At 45.1% G+C, this 17,579-nt stretch overlaps 2 protein-coding genes across 4 annotated transcripts in view; both read left to right on the top strand.

Moving 5' to 3' along the window:
- The window catches only part of LOC135895752 (adhesion G protein-coupled receptor E1-like), a 513,515-nt gene that overhangs the window by 13,297 nt on the left and 482,639 nt on the right, over positions 1 to 17,579 (top strand). The gene's annotated exons all lie outside the window — the stretch shown is intronic.
- Positions 1 to 17,579, top strand: part of LOC135895753 (uncharacterized) — a 169,452-nt gene that overhangs the window by 30,286 nt on the left and 121,587 nt on the right. The window lies entirely within an intron of this gene.

Raw genomic sequence — 17,579 nt, 5'->3', positions numbered from 1 at the left:
AGCCTTGCGCGAGACGGAAGACGGCACGCTTCCTCCCCACTTCCCTCCCTGCCGCGCGTGAGATTGGGCCGCGATCGCCTGCTCACCCTCGCACGCTGTACTCACACATAAAGCATATGGTGCGTGGCGGCGGTTTTGTCGTCCTTGGTCTTTATGAGAACCCCACGGCGACACCGACGCCGACGGTGGAAATGCGCTTGGAGTGTCCATATAATTGCTATGGCAATAAAAACGTTTGCCGATCTGTTAGCGAAGCTCCTGTTAACATGTGAGCGACATATTAGTGTACTGCATGCAGCACAATATCTACAATCTTGTTTCAAAAGCAGTGAACAGTCGCTTTCTCTGACAGCGGCAATGTCGTCACCGAAAGCAGTTGACCGACCAATGCTATTGGCTGAGGTCGTGATCGAGAGAACATTTTAAGTAATAATTATTTTCAAATTTTTAGGTAAATAAAATAAAAAAAAGTATATGTGTGCGATCTCACAAAGAAAAACCACTTCATATTTGCACTACGCGTAACTGCGTCTACTGCGCGTGGCCTTCGAGATGATAGCGCCGTGATGCGCCTCATTTACTGCGGCCGCCACGAGATGCCGCGACGAGCGCTTCCACCGCCGCGACACTGAACTTCTGACCGGGGCTTTCCGGTATTGGCTTCCCCATTGTGTAGCTGCCAGCGTGCTAGCGGATACGAAACGGGAGGAAAAGACGGGTGTGGGTGCCATAACTCCACTTATAGTTGAATTCGAAAAATGTTTTATGCGAAGCATACTAGCCGCACAACCACGCTCTTTCTTGCTGCGCCGCGCGCGGCCGCGTAGCTACCATATGACGTCATAACAGCTGCAAAAGCGGAGGCTCAACTCGTGCGCTCGCTTGCGGCCGCGTAGCTACATAGCCGGGTCTCAGCTCGTGCGCTCGCTTGCATGAATTGTTTCTTCGTCTAGCCGAACCAAATATAGCCAAGCAACAGCAGTTCACCAGGCTAAACAGTGGTTCAACTAAAATAAAGGCTAGTATGCTTCGCATCCTGGGCTTAACCTTAGCTAAGCCACAGCCATTTTTTTGGCATGAGAGTCGTGGAATGATGTACTTCAGTAGTGACCTCATTCTATGATTACTTAGAAAAGTGTTTCAGGGCTCACTTCATGTTGAATTTGGGATAGGAACTAGCGTTCCACAAAAGAAGTAAAAAAAAAGGAGAGATAGATTTAGCGTAGTGTTTGCAGGAATTTCCTAGCAATAGAATGTCACAGTAGTTTCCCAGGACTTAGATTTAATAGTGTTTGGAAATAAATTTGCAAATGTGCTTGGCTGGTTACCTACACAGTCGTTCCTCCAATTTCGCTCTGATGCTGATACGCTAGCCGGTATTATTTTGGCCATCGGACTTCATCGTAGTACTTCTATTTTTCTCCATTCGGAAAATTTGTGTTTCGCGCTTTATTGCGTTACTTTTCTCATCATTTTTTGGAAATACTGAAGCAATCTGCTAGTATATGTACAATATTCCGTAGTATACTGAAATCTGCAGACAGCTACCCTCCGAACTGTTGTGCGGTTGAAAGCCGCAGTTAATGCTTTTGAATTTGCTCGTGGTGTACGCTTGACTTTGAGCGCGCATGCAAACGAATGGTGTAAACTGAGAATATAATGACGACTCCTTGAATATTTCTACCTCAGCTGCAGTAGCCTAGGTGCATCCTAAAGAGAAACAATAAGTTAGGCTAAAAAATAATATTTTAAACTTACATTTTGGTTAAATTTGCCCTAATAGGTTATTATGAAAAGAGAAACTTATGTTCAATGTTTTTTTTTCTGTTAGTTCGCTCTGCAAGCCAGTCCTCGGTACGTCAGTCTGACATCATAGATATCGAAATATGAATTTTCAATATTTCGGACGTTGTGACTCAGTAAACTTAAGATAAAAACCGTCATAAGTTCAGTCTTTCTTTAGAATATTAGAATTCGATGTAGCCCTTCGCGGCCAACAAAAAGTTTACCTTGGCACTAACAGATGCTCTCAAAGTTCGCGATGTCATTGCAAGCCAGTGGAGCACCTCCCCCCCCCCCCCTCTCACGCATATCGCTTTCTAGATATATGGCGCGCGTGGTCGCGAAATGCGCAGTTACTAACGGAGTTCAACGCCGACTGGTCGCCTCCTCTCCCTCCCCTCACCCGCCGTGGTTGCTCAGTGGCTATGGTGTTGGGCTGCTGAGCACGAGGTCGCGGGATCGAAACCCCGCCACGGCGGCTGCATTTCGATGGGGGCGAAATGCGAAAACACCCGTGTGCTTAGATTTAGGTGCACGTTAAAGAACCCCAGGTGGTCAAAATTTTCGGAGTCCTCCACTACGGCGTGCCTCATAATCAGAAAGTGGTTTTGGCGCGTAAAACCCCAAATATTATTATTATTATCCCTCCCCTCCCACCGTTGGGTTGCGCGCGACGGAAGACACTGCGCTGCCTCTCCGCTTTCTGCCCTTGCTCGCGATATTGAGCGGCGATCGTCAGGTGCCCTCGCACGATTTCACTCGCATGCACAGTATACGGGGCGAGGAGACGGTGTTGGATTTTATACGGTGTTGAAATCTATAGAGAACAGCACGGCGACGGCGACGGCCAAAATTTGCCTGGAGTGTCCACATAATTGCTATCGCAATAGAATTGAGTCTTGCCCTTCATATTCTCCACTACTGAAATACCGTCTGGGTGTTCAACTTGTTTCAAGGCAAACTCTCCGGCAATGCGTTCAGTGAAGTTGCAGGAGGAGGAGGAGTAGATTTTAATGAAGAGCAAGGAGGAGAGGTCGGCCTGGAGAGCGTGCCTCTAGCCTGCTACTCCTCCCTAGGGAAAGCGGAAGCGGGAAATACAGGGAAAGGTAGGTGGCGGGTGATTATGTTTTCGTACAATGAGATACTATATTCACGGTGTCCAATATGCGGATGCGCACTGTAGATGCAATACACGTAAGAGCAATCTTGTCCATACAGAAAGTGATCTTGTCACAAAAAGTTATTGCGCAAACACATTTCGCACTAACTGCACGTCTCACAGCTTCTAGAGGCGATCGCCTAAACCAGTCTCACTTAAATAGTTCAAAAGGGATTTTATGGCACATTGGGCACAGTGAACAGTCCTCCACGTGCGCAAAAGCTTTTCTTCTGAATAGCGCCGGGAGTCCAAGCTGCCAACTGTAGGAGCAAAAATGCGAAGTTGCATTTCTCTTAGTAGCTAAGGACATGCTCGGGGTGTGAGTTATGAGGTCGTTAATGCCAGACATGATGGAAACAAGACGTGAAAGTTGGATAGAGCGAATTCGAAAGAGTCGTTGAGCATGCCCACTCTAATTAATCTACGCTGCTTATGTACGCTGCAATATTTACTTCTTTAGTTACTCTATGCAAGCCCAGGGCTCTTTTGTAGAACTCGATGTAGATATTTTAAAAACTGCAGTGGTGTTGCTTTATCACTCAATGTTTTTCAACTAGTTGTTCAGTATAGTAGTCTCCGACGAGGCCATGCAAATTGATTAGATGCTCGAACTTTGTTTTGCAGATTCAGTCATTTCCGGTAATTCTCTTGTGTGGTTGTACCTTGCACGGGATTGACCTTTTTTTATTCTAGAACAGAAGAAAACGCAAACGTAAAACATTTTTTCTTATTTTGGTTGGATTCTTCTGACTTTGCAAGGCTCACCAAGCAGTTCTACCAAGCTATATTGGCAGCTCCTCTATATGCGCATTCCACTTCAACTTTTTATTAACCCATTCTTCTAAGGTACGGGGAAAAACGCATATATTGCAAAATGTAATTTGGTTTGATTAAACATGAACCCCTCGACGTTGCTAACCTGCAGCACTTTGGCGCCGGACCTCAGAATTAAGGTTCTTTATTGCGCTATCCTTCTTTCCATATGACGGCAAACTTCCCCGTACAGTGCAAACTTGGCCAGCAGCCTGCTCCCCGCTGAAATTGGAAACCTAGGGTCACCCGTTGCTGCACTCCTAATATCCTTCAATATTGCGACCACGAAACGTGCTATCAATAACATCTGTACCCGCCGGCAAAAGCTACAGACTCGCATGACTTTTTTTTAGAAACCTAAGCGCTGGCAGCTCAGTATCCCGAAACATATGCGGGGCGTAGTGCAGTGTATTCAAAAATAGGCTCACGGTGCAAAAAAAAAAGGAAAGCACAGATCATTGAGGCACTACCTAAAAGAGCTATATGACTCTCTTAAATTTAATCCAAAGGCTTGCAATATTAGTGGCCTCGCGTCAATTTATCCTCGAAGGCCTCGCTCATTTGCCCTTCCTCATTTGCTGATAGATCGTACTGAACTTGTGCGTAGGGGTAGACAACACAACGTGATTGTTCCTCTAGTCTCAATTTGCGACGCCCAGGTCCGCAGTTTATTCGTTAGAGTACTTTATTTTTATGCCTGTGTAGTCATTCAATAATGGAATGCCGTTCGCGCAAGCTGGTAGTGGAAAGTCGAACTGAACATGTCACTTTGTTTACCGCGACTCGCAATCTCCGTGTCAACGTTCAGTCGGAGCAGTTTCCCCACACGAACTTAGGGGTGAAGTTTTCATTGCACTTCTCATTCACATTCTGCAGACAACAAATGCCTTCCGAAACAGCGTTTCTTTTTTCCTTTGAGATAATATCAGCAAATTCATTACGTCCAAATTATTATGCGGATACAAAGCACATGGTGGAATCTGTGAATAGCAGCTTTAGTAGGGCGGGTAATTAAATGCTATACAACTAACGGTGATGCGTACAATTCATCATGTGCAACGTGTGTTCTCAAGGAATAATTGTTCATTCGCAACGAAATGTGAACTTTGATCTAATGAAATACAAAGCGAAGCTTTCTTTGCCTACTTTCTCATGGTTTCGCCTTGCTCGGTCGGTCGGTCTCTTAGATTATGATTCCTTGACGTCGAAGATGACCATGATGCATTATCACGATTTCAGTGCTGCGAATACACCCGCCGTGGTTGCTCAGTGGCTATGCTGTTGGGCTGCTGAGCACGAAGTCGCGGGATCAAATCCCGGCCACGGCGGCCGCATTTCGATGGAGGCGAAATGCGAAAACACCCGTGTGCTTAGATTTAGGTGCACGTTAAAGAACCCCAGGTGGTCGAAATTTCCGGAGTCCTCCACTACGGCGTGCCTCATAATCAGAAGGTGGTTTTGGCACGTAAAACCCCATAATTTAATTTTTAGTGCTGCGTATACGTGCTCACAGAGAGGAAAAGGACAAGAGGCGGGTGATGCCACATCGCGCCAACTCCAAATAGCTCTTTGAGATGAACACCGCGTGTTGCTGATTATTATTGTTGTACTATCATAATCAACACATGGTGACCGTCTGAAAAAGCTCAGCTGGTGTTGGCACTAGAGAAGTATGCGTGCAATTCTGGCCTAACGGTGAGAGCATAGGCCTGCTGCACTCGGAGGCCGAGGTTCGAATCCCGCTGCCAGAGACGCTTCACTTTCTTTAAGAGTGAGGGAGAATCTACTCGGCGAGAACCCGACCAGCGACCGACGGACAGACCCAACCGACCGACCCAGGTGAAATCACGGGATGGTACGCGACGAAAGCTTCGCCTTTAAAATAACCTTGTTGCATTCACTACACGCGATGCTGTGAGGGAGTTCGCACAGTTAATCAGCTTGCAGATGAATAAATAGTAAAGCCCACCACAGTTCCTTGTTGGCTTACTTCGGGGATCTGGAACAGGCCAGTATAGAGCAGATGCGTGGACACCTTTGCATGACAAATTTGGTGCAATAATCATGGTTTAGCTGACATTGTTAACGGCGATCAAATATACGAAGAAATCGAACATCAAATTCTTCAAAGGAGTGCTTCGATTCAAAACAGTGGTATTCCATTCGTATTTTGGTTTATACTGTGCTGTATAGATTAGCAAAGGCTGGATGTGCTCCGAAATTACTGTAAAACTCAATAACGCCCGTATTTCAATTCAACCACTTCAGAAAATCACGAGTCATTTCACTCTGTTAAGGTGGTTGACCAGCGAAGCCGGTTAGCGCCCAACATGTACGTGACACATAATTTTGAACAAAGCTATGGACTCATTTATTGTCTTGATGGGTGTTCATCGTGAAGAAACTTTCTCACATTCATTTATTGTCTTGATCGGTGCTCATTATATTATTCGCAACTGCAATAACATTCTTTGATAATGTCAAATCAGTGGATGTACGCCGCTGGGTGATCGATTCTGCCGGATCGGCGTGGCATCGTAAGGGATATGTCTGCAACACGCAACGCGTAATTACCGCTCCCTTTTCGGTACCGACACATCTACACTGAAATCACCGACAACGAGAGCAGGGTTAATGTCATTGCACCTAATTCACGCAAAGTGAGTAGCCATGAACCTTGCGGGACTATGAGTGCTTGCTTACCGGGATATGAGTCATTGCTCACGGGGTATGAGCCATTGATGATGACAGTTTTCGACCTGCTGTTCCGTATGTTGTATGTGTGATTAGAAAGAATTTAAGCACTGTTCGCTTCACTCTGGTGAGCGCTTGTAGCCTCTCCCTTACGAGGCTATAAGCGATTGTATTTCTCGCTTGCTTACGGGAGCATGAATGCTTACGGAGTATGAGCCATTGATGATGATAGTATTTGTTCGCGGAGAACGAAAATGTATGGAGCCCTAGCCATATACAGCTTCGATGTAAGAAATTTTATGTAGTGCCGCGTAACGGAGAACGCTGTGAGAACAATGGCAGTGCACTAGCCTTCTGGTCTTATAGAAAGTTGTCTTAATGACGTCAAGTGAATAATGATGGTGAGATCGAGTGCGTGTTTCCCACCATAGTGCAGGAAAAAAATATTTGGGCTGCTTGCTTTTTTAAAAAGGAAAGGAATTTCGTCAAGATGACGGACAACGTGGATGTTTATGATGATTTCAGCTAGCCAACGCTACTAAACCCTTTCAAAGGGTGATCCTTTCCGCTCAAAGCAACATCGGGCAAAGTTCAACTCTGGCAGATGTTCAGAAAAAAGGAGAGAGAACCGTGTATATCAACTGCGTTGGTACAGTAGTTGTATTTCGATTTGCTTAGCGAGGAAGTAAGACCAATAACTATCGTCGTCATGGCAAATGCTATAATCCCCCCGTTTTTTTGCACTCCTGAAGGCTGGCTTCCAGACTTAAATAAATCAAGGTAGCAAAAAAAGAAGAAATAAGAAAAACTTAACAGGGTGACACGCTGCATTCTGATGTAAAAAATAATTTGAAAAATATTTGTTTTTATTATTCGGTTGTGGCTAATGTCGGAAAGCAAAGGCAGAGCTATGCTCTCTGGTAATCTGGACTATCCGTGAATCTCGGCGAGTGCCCAATTCCTAGTACACGTACATTTCAGCATTCTTATTTCAGATGAATACGGCCAGAAATGAAACCTGGTATTTCGTACCTACGCCGGCAGAATACTGTCGCTAGTGTTACTGATTCCACACAACAGCTAAAAAACAAAAACAACGCACATCAATAACAGGAAAGCTGGACAGGTGTCCCTGGCGCCATCAGGTCCGTGTCCCACTTGCAGCATGCTTCAGCGCGTCGCCAAGAAATCAATTCCAGATGTCGTCACAGTGAAGCTACAAAGTGAAGCGCCTGTAGTGTTGCGCACCAACGCATTGCTTTGCTCGATAATTTCTGTTTGACCGTGGGGCCAGTATCCTGGGGTGATCATGCGCTTTACATGCGGCGTGGTAAATCCAGCTGGGGTTTAATTTATTTGGATAGCTAAATAAGAGGGACAGTGAGCTTGACACACGCAGGATAAGAGTTATGTTGGCTTTGTGTTCCTCGTATACTTTGTTTAGTGCTGTTCGTATGCTCCTCCGTTTCGGTAATTGACTGATCCTACCTTTAGCACTAAAACTTTTAATGCGTCGAGAAGAAGCTTTCATTTATTTTTCGCATGCCAACAAAGCACAAATCTGGGACGATGCTCTTCCTTAATTGTGTAGCAGCAGAACACGTTCGTCCTTGGTAATATAAGTGCAGTTAGGGCACAATTTGTTTATCACGCCCCGTAGACTGCTTCACCTCCCTACAAACTCTTGACTTGACTCGTGACTGTCGTAGATAATCTGATGGGTGTTTCTTGATGGTCCCACTAAAGAGAAAGGACAAATGACAGACGCGGATCCAGAGAGCTGAAGTGATATATGACATACAAAGGATGCACATTGTCGTCCTCACTACTGCTTTTCGTGTATATGTCCAGCGCACCGCAGGTGTCTTGCCGGCAACTTCTGGCGTCACGCATTCTTGTTAGCTCCCTCGTAATCATGGAACAGACAATCGTTGATGATAAATATAATGTTTGATGATGGTGATGACGACGATATAACATTTATTCGTTCTCCTATATATGCGATCACCGTTGCGACGAACTCATTCACACGGGCAAAAAAAAGGGAAATGTGGGACAGGCACTGGGTAGAGTCAAATAATGTTTGCAAGCTTGCTCTCACGCGAGCGATGGTTCAGTAAATCCATAAAGCTCAGCATTTTTCCCTGTCTCTGCCGCCTCACGAATCTAAAGGTGCCACACCGATTACCCGCCATCACCGGGCTCCGCGCCCTTTGGAATAAACGCCCTCAAGCATTCTGTGTTTCGACGACACAAACATTCTCAAGTGTGGCCCTCATTGCTTAGTCGGCGCTGTCGCCGGTAGCTCGGCGTTCACCGCAGCCCATGGTTTGCGGGATAAACGCGTCCTCGGTGGCCGAGGCGCACCTCGAGTTCTCGCGGAGGGCAGATTAATGGAGATTCCCGCGGTGTGTGGCCCCGGGTGCCAAGTCATTAATTACGCCCGCTGCTTTGGTAAGAAGGAATCAACCGGCGTGCTCTCACACCTACCCCCCGTGCTCCCCTCCTTCACGCTTCAACAAATCCCCTTTGGCCACCAACGTTCTCTACTCTCCTAACGTGACCCAAGCATTTACTACCACTTGGCGCTGAACTTGGGACAGAAAAGAAATACCTCCTATGAAAAAAAAATGCCTTAGGCTGGCATTTCTTTCGGTCGGAACGGCACGTAGCGTTTGCAAAAGCACACTTCTGCGCAATGAATGAATAGAATTTATTGATAGGAAAGACAGAGAGGTCGACCTGAGCTAGTGCGCTCTAGTCTGCTACTCTGTACTAAGGAAGAGGGAAGGGGAGTGAAAGTATTGGGATGGATGATGATGATAAGAGAAGTGGTGAGTGCTTATGTACATGAGACAGTTGCCTCGCTAGAGCCGCTCGTCGAGCTTGGTGTCCTGCAGGAACTTCAACAATACTTTTGTGGCACGCATTGAAATTGCAGTGTCAGGCCATGGGCCGAGAATAGCTTCCTCCGACAGTAGTTGTCTGCCAACGCTGGCTAGGAAACTGTCTAACGTCCTTCGCAATGTTTACTCACATTGTTACGCTAGCTTACCCGCTCGCGTCTCTCCGCGTGGCTCGATATAAATGATACAAATGCTATCGAGTGAACCGAACTGTGCCTGCCGCAGTGCTTAGTAGGAAATATTGCTGGCAACAATTGGACAAAACGAGGCTGGTTCTTAGAAGTACTGGACGCGATAGCGAAAGAAACTGCACTTAATCTTGAGCCGCTCGATGACAGTCGCTCCAGAGAGCGGTATAGACCGGAATGTTGCGCTCTCGAACCTTCGGTTGGAGCGAGCGCCCTAATCCTGAGCCCCGGTCACCATCCGTCGGCTCGGCCCGTAACAGGAGGCTGGGGGCGCGCTTGAGAGAAGAACTTGCTGAGCGACATTCCTTCTCGCTGGTTCGCGAGTTCTCGCAGCCATTGCAAAAGATGGCTGCCACCTAATGGCGCTCCTGATCCTGGTCTCTGAGCAGCTGGAACAACAGGTATACGAAATGCTGCAGGGTATGTGGATAGGTGTAATGGTTCCAGGACTCACATTTGTAAATGCGGTTGTTTGCTTGAAGTCCGGGGTACAATCAGGACTCGATGGCTACCGGAGATCAGCGGGACGCCTCGCATTGAGCACTCACGGGGACACTACAAAGCTTCCCGAGTAGCGGAGATTGTTGTGTTAACACCGTGGATGTAACGGGATAGCTTGAGCCAGAGCGCTTATATTTAGACACATAGGAAGCAAGAACTTGCTTTGCGCAGGAACGACTACATCAATTTTGATGAAGTTTGTTGCATTCAAAAGAAAAAAAAGATAACCTATAGTGATTATAGGAATTAGTTGTTGTACTAAGGTCATCAGTAGTTTGTAACCATTCCTATATTTTCAAAATTCATAAATATGAATAGGAAGTTTACAACTCGATAAATCCACAGTGAAGAAGGATAACTCTGTAAGCTTCAACTAACAACAATTCTAAAGCAGACAAAATTGTTATAGTACACATGGCTCTCAAGTTCACCGCTCATCTCTCGGTAAGACTCTCGCCAAACCTTCGTAAAGATTGCAACAATTTCACCAAAAGTTTCAAACCCACAAATATAATTTGTCCTCCTTCGATACTCCAACGTAGGTATTTTAGAGAACTACGATATTCCTTTTATACACAGAGTTAAGAATTTGTAAACATCCTGCTTGAACCTTCGTTCACACTCACCAATTCTCGGAATTTTTTAAAAACTTATTATTATTATTATTATTATTATTATTATTATTATTATTATTATTATTATTAGTAGTAGTAGTAGTAATAGGAGTAGTAGTAGTAGTAGTAGCATTTGGCTTGAAAACATACACAAACTTCACAGGAAAGCATATATAGACTTGATTCAAGGTGGTGAAAATTAATCCGGAGTCTCCTACTCATATCATACCTCATAATCACCTCATAATCATATTGTGGTTTTGTAAAACCTCACAAATAAGGAAAAATCGCTCGCTCTCTCATTCAGTTACGTGCGATGGTTAGAAGCATATAACGTACATGAAACTGTTGTGTACTCACCGTTTGTAAAGGTGGGCCTTCTTAAACACGTGAACTTTTTTTTGTGGGGGATTAGGGGGGAGCGGAGAAGTGTAGGTAATAAATTTCAACGACAGCGTCGCCTAAAAGAAAATGAATGTTGAACGCAGCCGACGCAACGTCTCTAATCGAATTAAACCACAAGTGCTAAGTAATCATATAATATAGCAAGAACCGCGTATGGGCAGCAAGTATGTTTTTGTGTGTGTGTCTGTGTATGATTGAGTGGCCCCTCCGAAAGCGTCAAGATGGCCTGTTCTCTGGAACCATAGATTCAGCTTATCGTAAAGTGACCTCATTTATACCAGCTTTATTAGAACGGTTATCAGAATCTTGTGTCTACAGCACATCAAAAGCGAAGATCAAAACAGCAAGACATGCTTTGCAGTAGCGTATCCCAGAACGTTTGGCCCGAAACCGTTCAGAATTCCCGAAGACAAAGCAATGAAAACATGCCTGCTGATCTGCGCTTCGAATAGTATTTGAGTTAACGCAACTAACGAGTAAAACGCTCACTCAGTTTTTCTGTCCAGAGCGCAAAAAAAAGAGAAGGAAAAGAACTGTGTCAAAATGCCAAAATGCATTATAAGTCAAGGTGGTTGTTTGTCGCTCCGCGTTCTCTCCATCTCGTCCTTTTCTTGACGAAGTCATGCATCAACGTATTCAAAGTCCGTGCTGTTCTGCAATTCAAATGCGCTTTCGCTAAGCGGAGAAATTTGCATGTTTACTGTTTGCGTATGCGTGATTTGACTGCTCTCTAATGTGGTACATTAAAGGCACGTAAATTCGATGATTTGCGAGCTGCCTTCAGCGTGAGCGCGCTGAACAGGAGCTTGTTTGGGAGGCAAACAAAAAAAAGCGATAATGCTGCGTGAGACTCTGAGACGTGAGTGTTTTAAGGACGCAAAGAAACGTTCCCATTCCTTTAACGCCTGTTCAAACTCTAACAGCACGTTTGCAAAACGTCCACAGAATCGCACAACTTCACAAATCAAGGGGAAGATTTTATTTCTATCCAGGCACAATCGCAACGACCATCGGGCATTTTGAGAAGCAAACGCGTTTGGGAGGAAATGTGTCTGGTAATTTCAATGCTGGAATTTGCTCTTTTTTTTGCGGAACAGATTTCGTGGAAAGCGCTTGCCGGCATGCACGTGCTTTTGGCGGCCTTGGCGCACGTGCATGTCTCATTTGCATTCTTCATATTTATTTATTTTTTCTGTAGTCTGCGTCTGCCCGAATACGGAAGGTTAAGGGGAAGGACATCTGACTGAAACAATTGCCCAAGCTCAAAAGAGCTCCGGAGCATAAATCGCTTTTATTACGACCCCATCAACCCTTATCACTGGGTTGAGGCGCTTGGAACATCATAAGCCCTTTGGTCTTTCGTATAGTTAAATAGCTACGGAGAGAAATTTATACCTCCGCTTCCTACCTTCATATATAAAATAAGACCGGATTATAGCGAAGGGATGTCAAGGCTTCCTGCATAAATGTCGTTGATAACGCTGTTGAACCACAATGGTTGCGCGATGCGTTAAACGGTGAGACGTCTGCTTTGTGGTCGTGTTCGATGGGGCATTATAAAGATTTGTCAGAGGGGAGCGTTTGAATCTGCTTTTTTCTTTTTTTGATGGCCGCTTATTTCGCTTTACGTCTCCATTGCTTTCACGTGTGCGCGCTCAGAGCGTGTGACTGTGTGAAAAGCCATTTGCAGAAATCATGCTGCGCTATCGTTCTTGACGCACCGCGGGACAAAGTAAAGCAATATGCCTCGAGACGTGCCTATGCATATGAGCTGGCACGTCTCGCCGGAATACATTATGAATGGAGAAGAACGTGTTAAGTCTAGGCACGAAATCCGCGCCCGCCTATATTGGCAAACGGCGCTTTTATCGCTGAAGCAAATTTAGGCGGCGTTCGTGGGACGATTGCGGTTTGTTGGTCAGCATCTGACACGAAAAGTAATCATTACAAGGTAAATTAATGAGTGCCGAAACGCAGAACACGAACATCCGTTCAACTGCTCATCGCCGTCTGCATCGGGGCCTCGTGAATCTGGTTGTGGCTCTGTGGACGCAGTGTGTTGCGACTTTCTTTTTGCCTTTTATATCTGTATGTTTGTGTGTATAGGACTGTGCGCTTGTAGATTTTTGGCTCTAGGACGTTGTTTCTTCTCCTTTCTTTACTGCATTGTTATTTTTGTATAGATGTTCTCACGATGAGAAATGGAGTGGCCGCGAGCGTTATAGGATGACTGCCTTTCTTATACCGCTTTTTCCCCAGCCTAGCGTAGCAAGCCGGTCTGAGAACTTGACTAACTTCCCTGTCTTTATTTCTGTTTCTCCTTATCCTCCTCCTCCTCCTGATTGGAATAAAAACCAAATCAAAATGGAGTTGTAAAACGTCAAAACGTATTACCCAGGTAGCACAAAAGAGATACGTAACGTTTTCGTAGCGTTTATCCAAGACGATAAAAACGGGTTAAAGAAGACACGAATGAGAGAACTTCGGCGGGAAAACGTCGTATATTTCTGCTAATGTCCGGCTTAATTACTTTCTTGAGACGATCTAGAACAGGTCTGCAAGACGTATTCGAAAAGCTGGTCTAGAAATAGGATTGGGAAAGACACAAGTAATCCCTTTGCCAAAACTATTCGTAACCAATTTCTAAACGTTTTTAGGTTATCAAAAAGCTGGTCTAGAAGTGGTCTTGAAAGGTTTACGATCATCTGAAGCTAATTTTCGCGGGTGACGGGTGGGATCAGACATCGTTGTTCAAAACACGCGTTTAGTTTCGCCTCACGCGACTGGCCTATGCCGCGCAGACGTCGTCAGCCGCACCCGTCGGCACGGCCTAGGCCAATCGCGTGAGGTGAAACTGATCGGGCGTTTCGAACAACGATCTCCAATCGCGCCCCAGATGAGTAGAAGCGTCGGTGTTGACTGCAAGAGCCATGGCGCAGTGCCAAGCACTGTTCCCCGCATGGCCGGCGCATCCTCTACCAAGTCCCACGAAAACAAGTCTGTTAAAAATAATGAATCCTTAATACCACCTTTAGTAAGCTACGATGCTTACAACCAAAACGGGAATGACATCCTGCAAAGAACAAATGGTCACGACTTTGCAGGCGGCAAGACCAAGCTCTTCATGCCAAGAGTGCATGAAATGAGAACATTGTGACCAAGCAAAAACACTTTATTAAAATGTAATGCTTATGCAAGCTTCGAACAAACTGTGTGAGAAATGCAAATAGAAGTAAAAGTACATCAACAATGACAAAAGTCGCAGAAAGGATTCGTGATGAACTCGAAAGTGAACATTCACTAGCACATAAACAAAATTCCAAGTACACATACAAAAATGAACAGAAGAACCTGGAGTGTACTAATGTTTCTCATTTATCATAGTAAAGGGCACGTGCTATTAGATGGACTAGAGTTATGCAGAAGTGACATCGGAGCGAATGGAAGTAGACTGAAAAATGCAAGAGTATGAATCGGATGGTAACTGCCTCCAAGCAATGTTACCAATCAGCTAGAAGCTTGAAAAGAGCACAAAAAGAAATACCACCGCATACCATCATAAAATAATCCCGTGACAGAAATAAAAAAAATGGGAACAATGCAAAATTGGAATATCGCCTTTAGGATATATCAAAGAAGGTAATGGCGAGAAAAATAACCATACAACAAAAAAGCAATAAAGTGAAATCACTACAGAATACTTAAACGGGGGATTCAGTGTAACAAGTGAACACTATACTGTAGTACAGCGAACGATGAGACAGTAATGCTGCATCTTGCCACTCCAGAACGTGAGAAATTAATATGCAAGCCTCATATTAGTAACTTACATAAACATGGAAATAAACTGGAATGCACTGGAAGCTGCATTTGTGTAACAAAGGAAGCAATGGTCGTAATAAATAGTAAGTGTTTTATCTAAAAAGCCCTGTACAAGAGGCAAAGTTGGACCTCTCTGGCAAAAACAAAGTTGCAACGAATAATTTGCAAACCAGCAAATACATTAATTAGCACACTGACATGTCACACTTTGCGCATATCTTCAGTCTCCTAAAGTAAAAAAAAGCACTCTGAATGAGAAAAACTTTTAACACATGTAGCCCAGAGCAAATTCTTTGCCAGTTCACCCACACTTTCACATCCAAAAACATTTGCCACAAAGTCCAGGAACAGTTCCACTGATGTTTACCAATTCACCCCCACTTTCACGTCCAAAAATATTTGGCACACAGTCGAGGCAGAGCTTCATAGATAAACAACTTGAGCGCACCCTACTGATTATACTGCAGTCCCGCTGGAAATAGAACTGCCGCACAAGCTGGTAGTGGTTTAAATGTAGACACACTTGCTGTCCTGGACAGGTATGCTCAGATATCTGCACTGGTGCTCCGTTTTGAGAAGTAGACACATTGATGCACTACGCTGGTAGTTGAAATGTTTTGAATGCACAAGTATTGGCTTCACCAGAAAGACTTGCCCACATACCACCACTGGCATATATATGCACTTTCTCTTCACTCAGTAGCATTGAACTTAAAGTGTTCCCTATGTGGGAGCCATGTGTAAAACCGGTGTCACACGACCACTCTCGATCGCGATCAAGCCCGATCCAGATCGAAATTATCGATGCGACTGGCTCGATCACTCTCGTAGCTTGCGCAAAGGAGCCAATCACGACCGAGAAATTCGATTTGTAACGGATTGGATAGCGGTTAAAAGAGCCCCGTGTGAAACCGGTATCAAATAATGCACAGGCGTACGCTAGGAAAATGTGTTGCACAAGGACAAAGAACTGCGGCATGCCCTGCTGTGCGAAGCGCGCGAACAGAACACATATAAAAAAAAAAACCGCGCGAGCGCTTCGCAAACTCCATGCGCACACATTGCACCCGCACGAACTCGGCAGGCCGCCGACTAAGTAAAGCGCGAAGGGCGCACAGCGTACATTCCGACACATGTCCCAAACGGCAAACAATCGTACTACCTAAAGCATACTCGACTCACGTATGCAGTATCCACAAGCGAGTTATGCAGCGTACATGCTACATCCATTCGCCAAGTAGTAAAATTGATAACAAGCACAAAGCTACAAGGGACTCAATACATTAATACCATTTGAATCGTCAAATAAAATAGAATTGGGCCGTTTCATATATTGGACACAATATATGGACACACGTGGTACCCCGTAAGACCATGAAATACCGCTCACGTGGATAAAGGGGGCGAAAACACAATCGAGAACCTGAAGCGTAAACGACAAAAGCACGGTGTATATGGTGCACGCAAAATTCTGTCAGTGCGCTGTAGCGCGAGGGAAGAAAATAGGGCGAGCACTTGACCTCACCTTTTGGGATACCGTACTAGTACAGAAACATTAAAAAAAAAAGCCTGTTTGAACCAGTTATCTTGTCTGCAACACTCTTGCTAAACGGGAGACTAAAATACCACGATGACGGCTCTATTGCGGAGATTGGCAAGGTGCGCACAGACAGCAATTTTGCCATCTTTCTTCGTATTCTGCAAAATGCTTTCTTGTTAGGATCACGCATAGCGGCCGATCCCGACGCTAGGGACACACAGGCACGATTTCTTCCCTCTAACTTTCGTCCTTATACTGCCCTTAACGCCTGCATTACAGCGTCAGTGAAAAGGCGCCTCAAATACCATGACAATGAACTTGGAGAACTGATTAGTGCCCTCCACTCGGCGCCCTGCAATTGAAAACACTACTGATTTACAAATTAAAACTACACAGACAGATCGCACAACCCAAACTAGTCACAGAATGTCGTTTTCTTGACGGCAAAACACTGCAACACTTACATGACAAAGGGCAGCGGCAGCACATTCAGAACAGCCGCAAACATACCACAGCGCAATGCAAGTGCGATAGCGCTATTATGCCCGGCTCAAACAGATCGCACAACCCAAACTAATCACAGAATGTCGTTTTCTTGACAGCAAAACACTGCAACACTTACATGACAAAAGGCAGCGGCAGCACATTCAGAAGAGTCGCAAACAGACTATAGTGCCATGCGAGTGCGATAACGTAACTATGCCAGGCTTCACGAATAACGTGGCCGCCTTGGTCAGATAACAATTGAAAACACTACTGATTTCCGAATTAAAACCACACAAACAATTTCGCACAACCCAAATTAATCACTGAATACCGTTTTCGTGACAGCAAAACACTGCAACACTTACATAGCAAAGGGCAGCGGCAGCGCATTCAGAGCAGCCGCAAAAACACCACAGCGCAATGCGAGTGCGGTGACGCGACGACACGACTATGCCCGGCTCGCCCGGCTGCCCGGCATCACGAATCACGTGGCCACCTTGGTCACATGATAACTAAAGAGATAGAGCGAGTCATATGAAGTCGTTTTCAAAACGTATTCACCCCTCGTTTTTAAGCTGCCTGGCTTCCAACGTTATCCAAACGTATTCACCCCTCGTTTTTAAGCTATCTTGTTTGGAACGTCTTTGATGCGTCGATTTTGGTCAAAAA

The sequence above is a fragment of the Dermacentor albipictus genome, chromosome 6, assembly GCF_038994185.2.
Source record: "Dermacentor albipictus isolate Rhodes 1998 colony chromosome 6, USDA_Dalb.pri_finalv2, whole genome shotgun sequence".
NCBI lineage: Eukaryota > Metazoa > Arthropoda > Arachnida > Ixodida > Ixodidae > Dermacentor > Dermacentor albipictus.
This window is presented reverse-complemented; position numbering and strand designations above follow the sequence as displayed.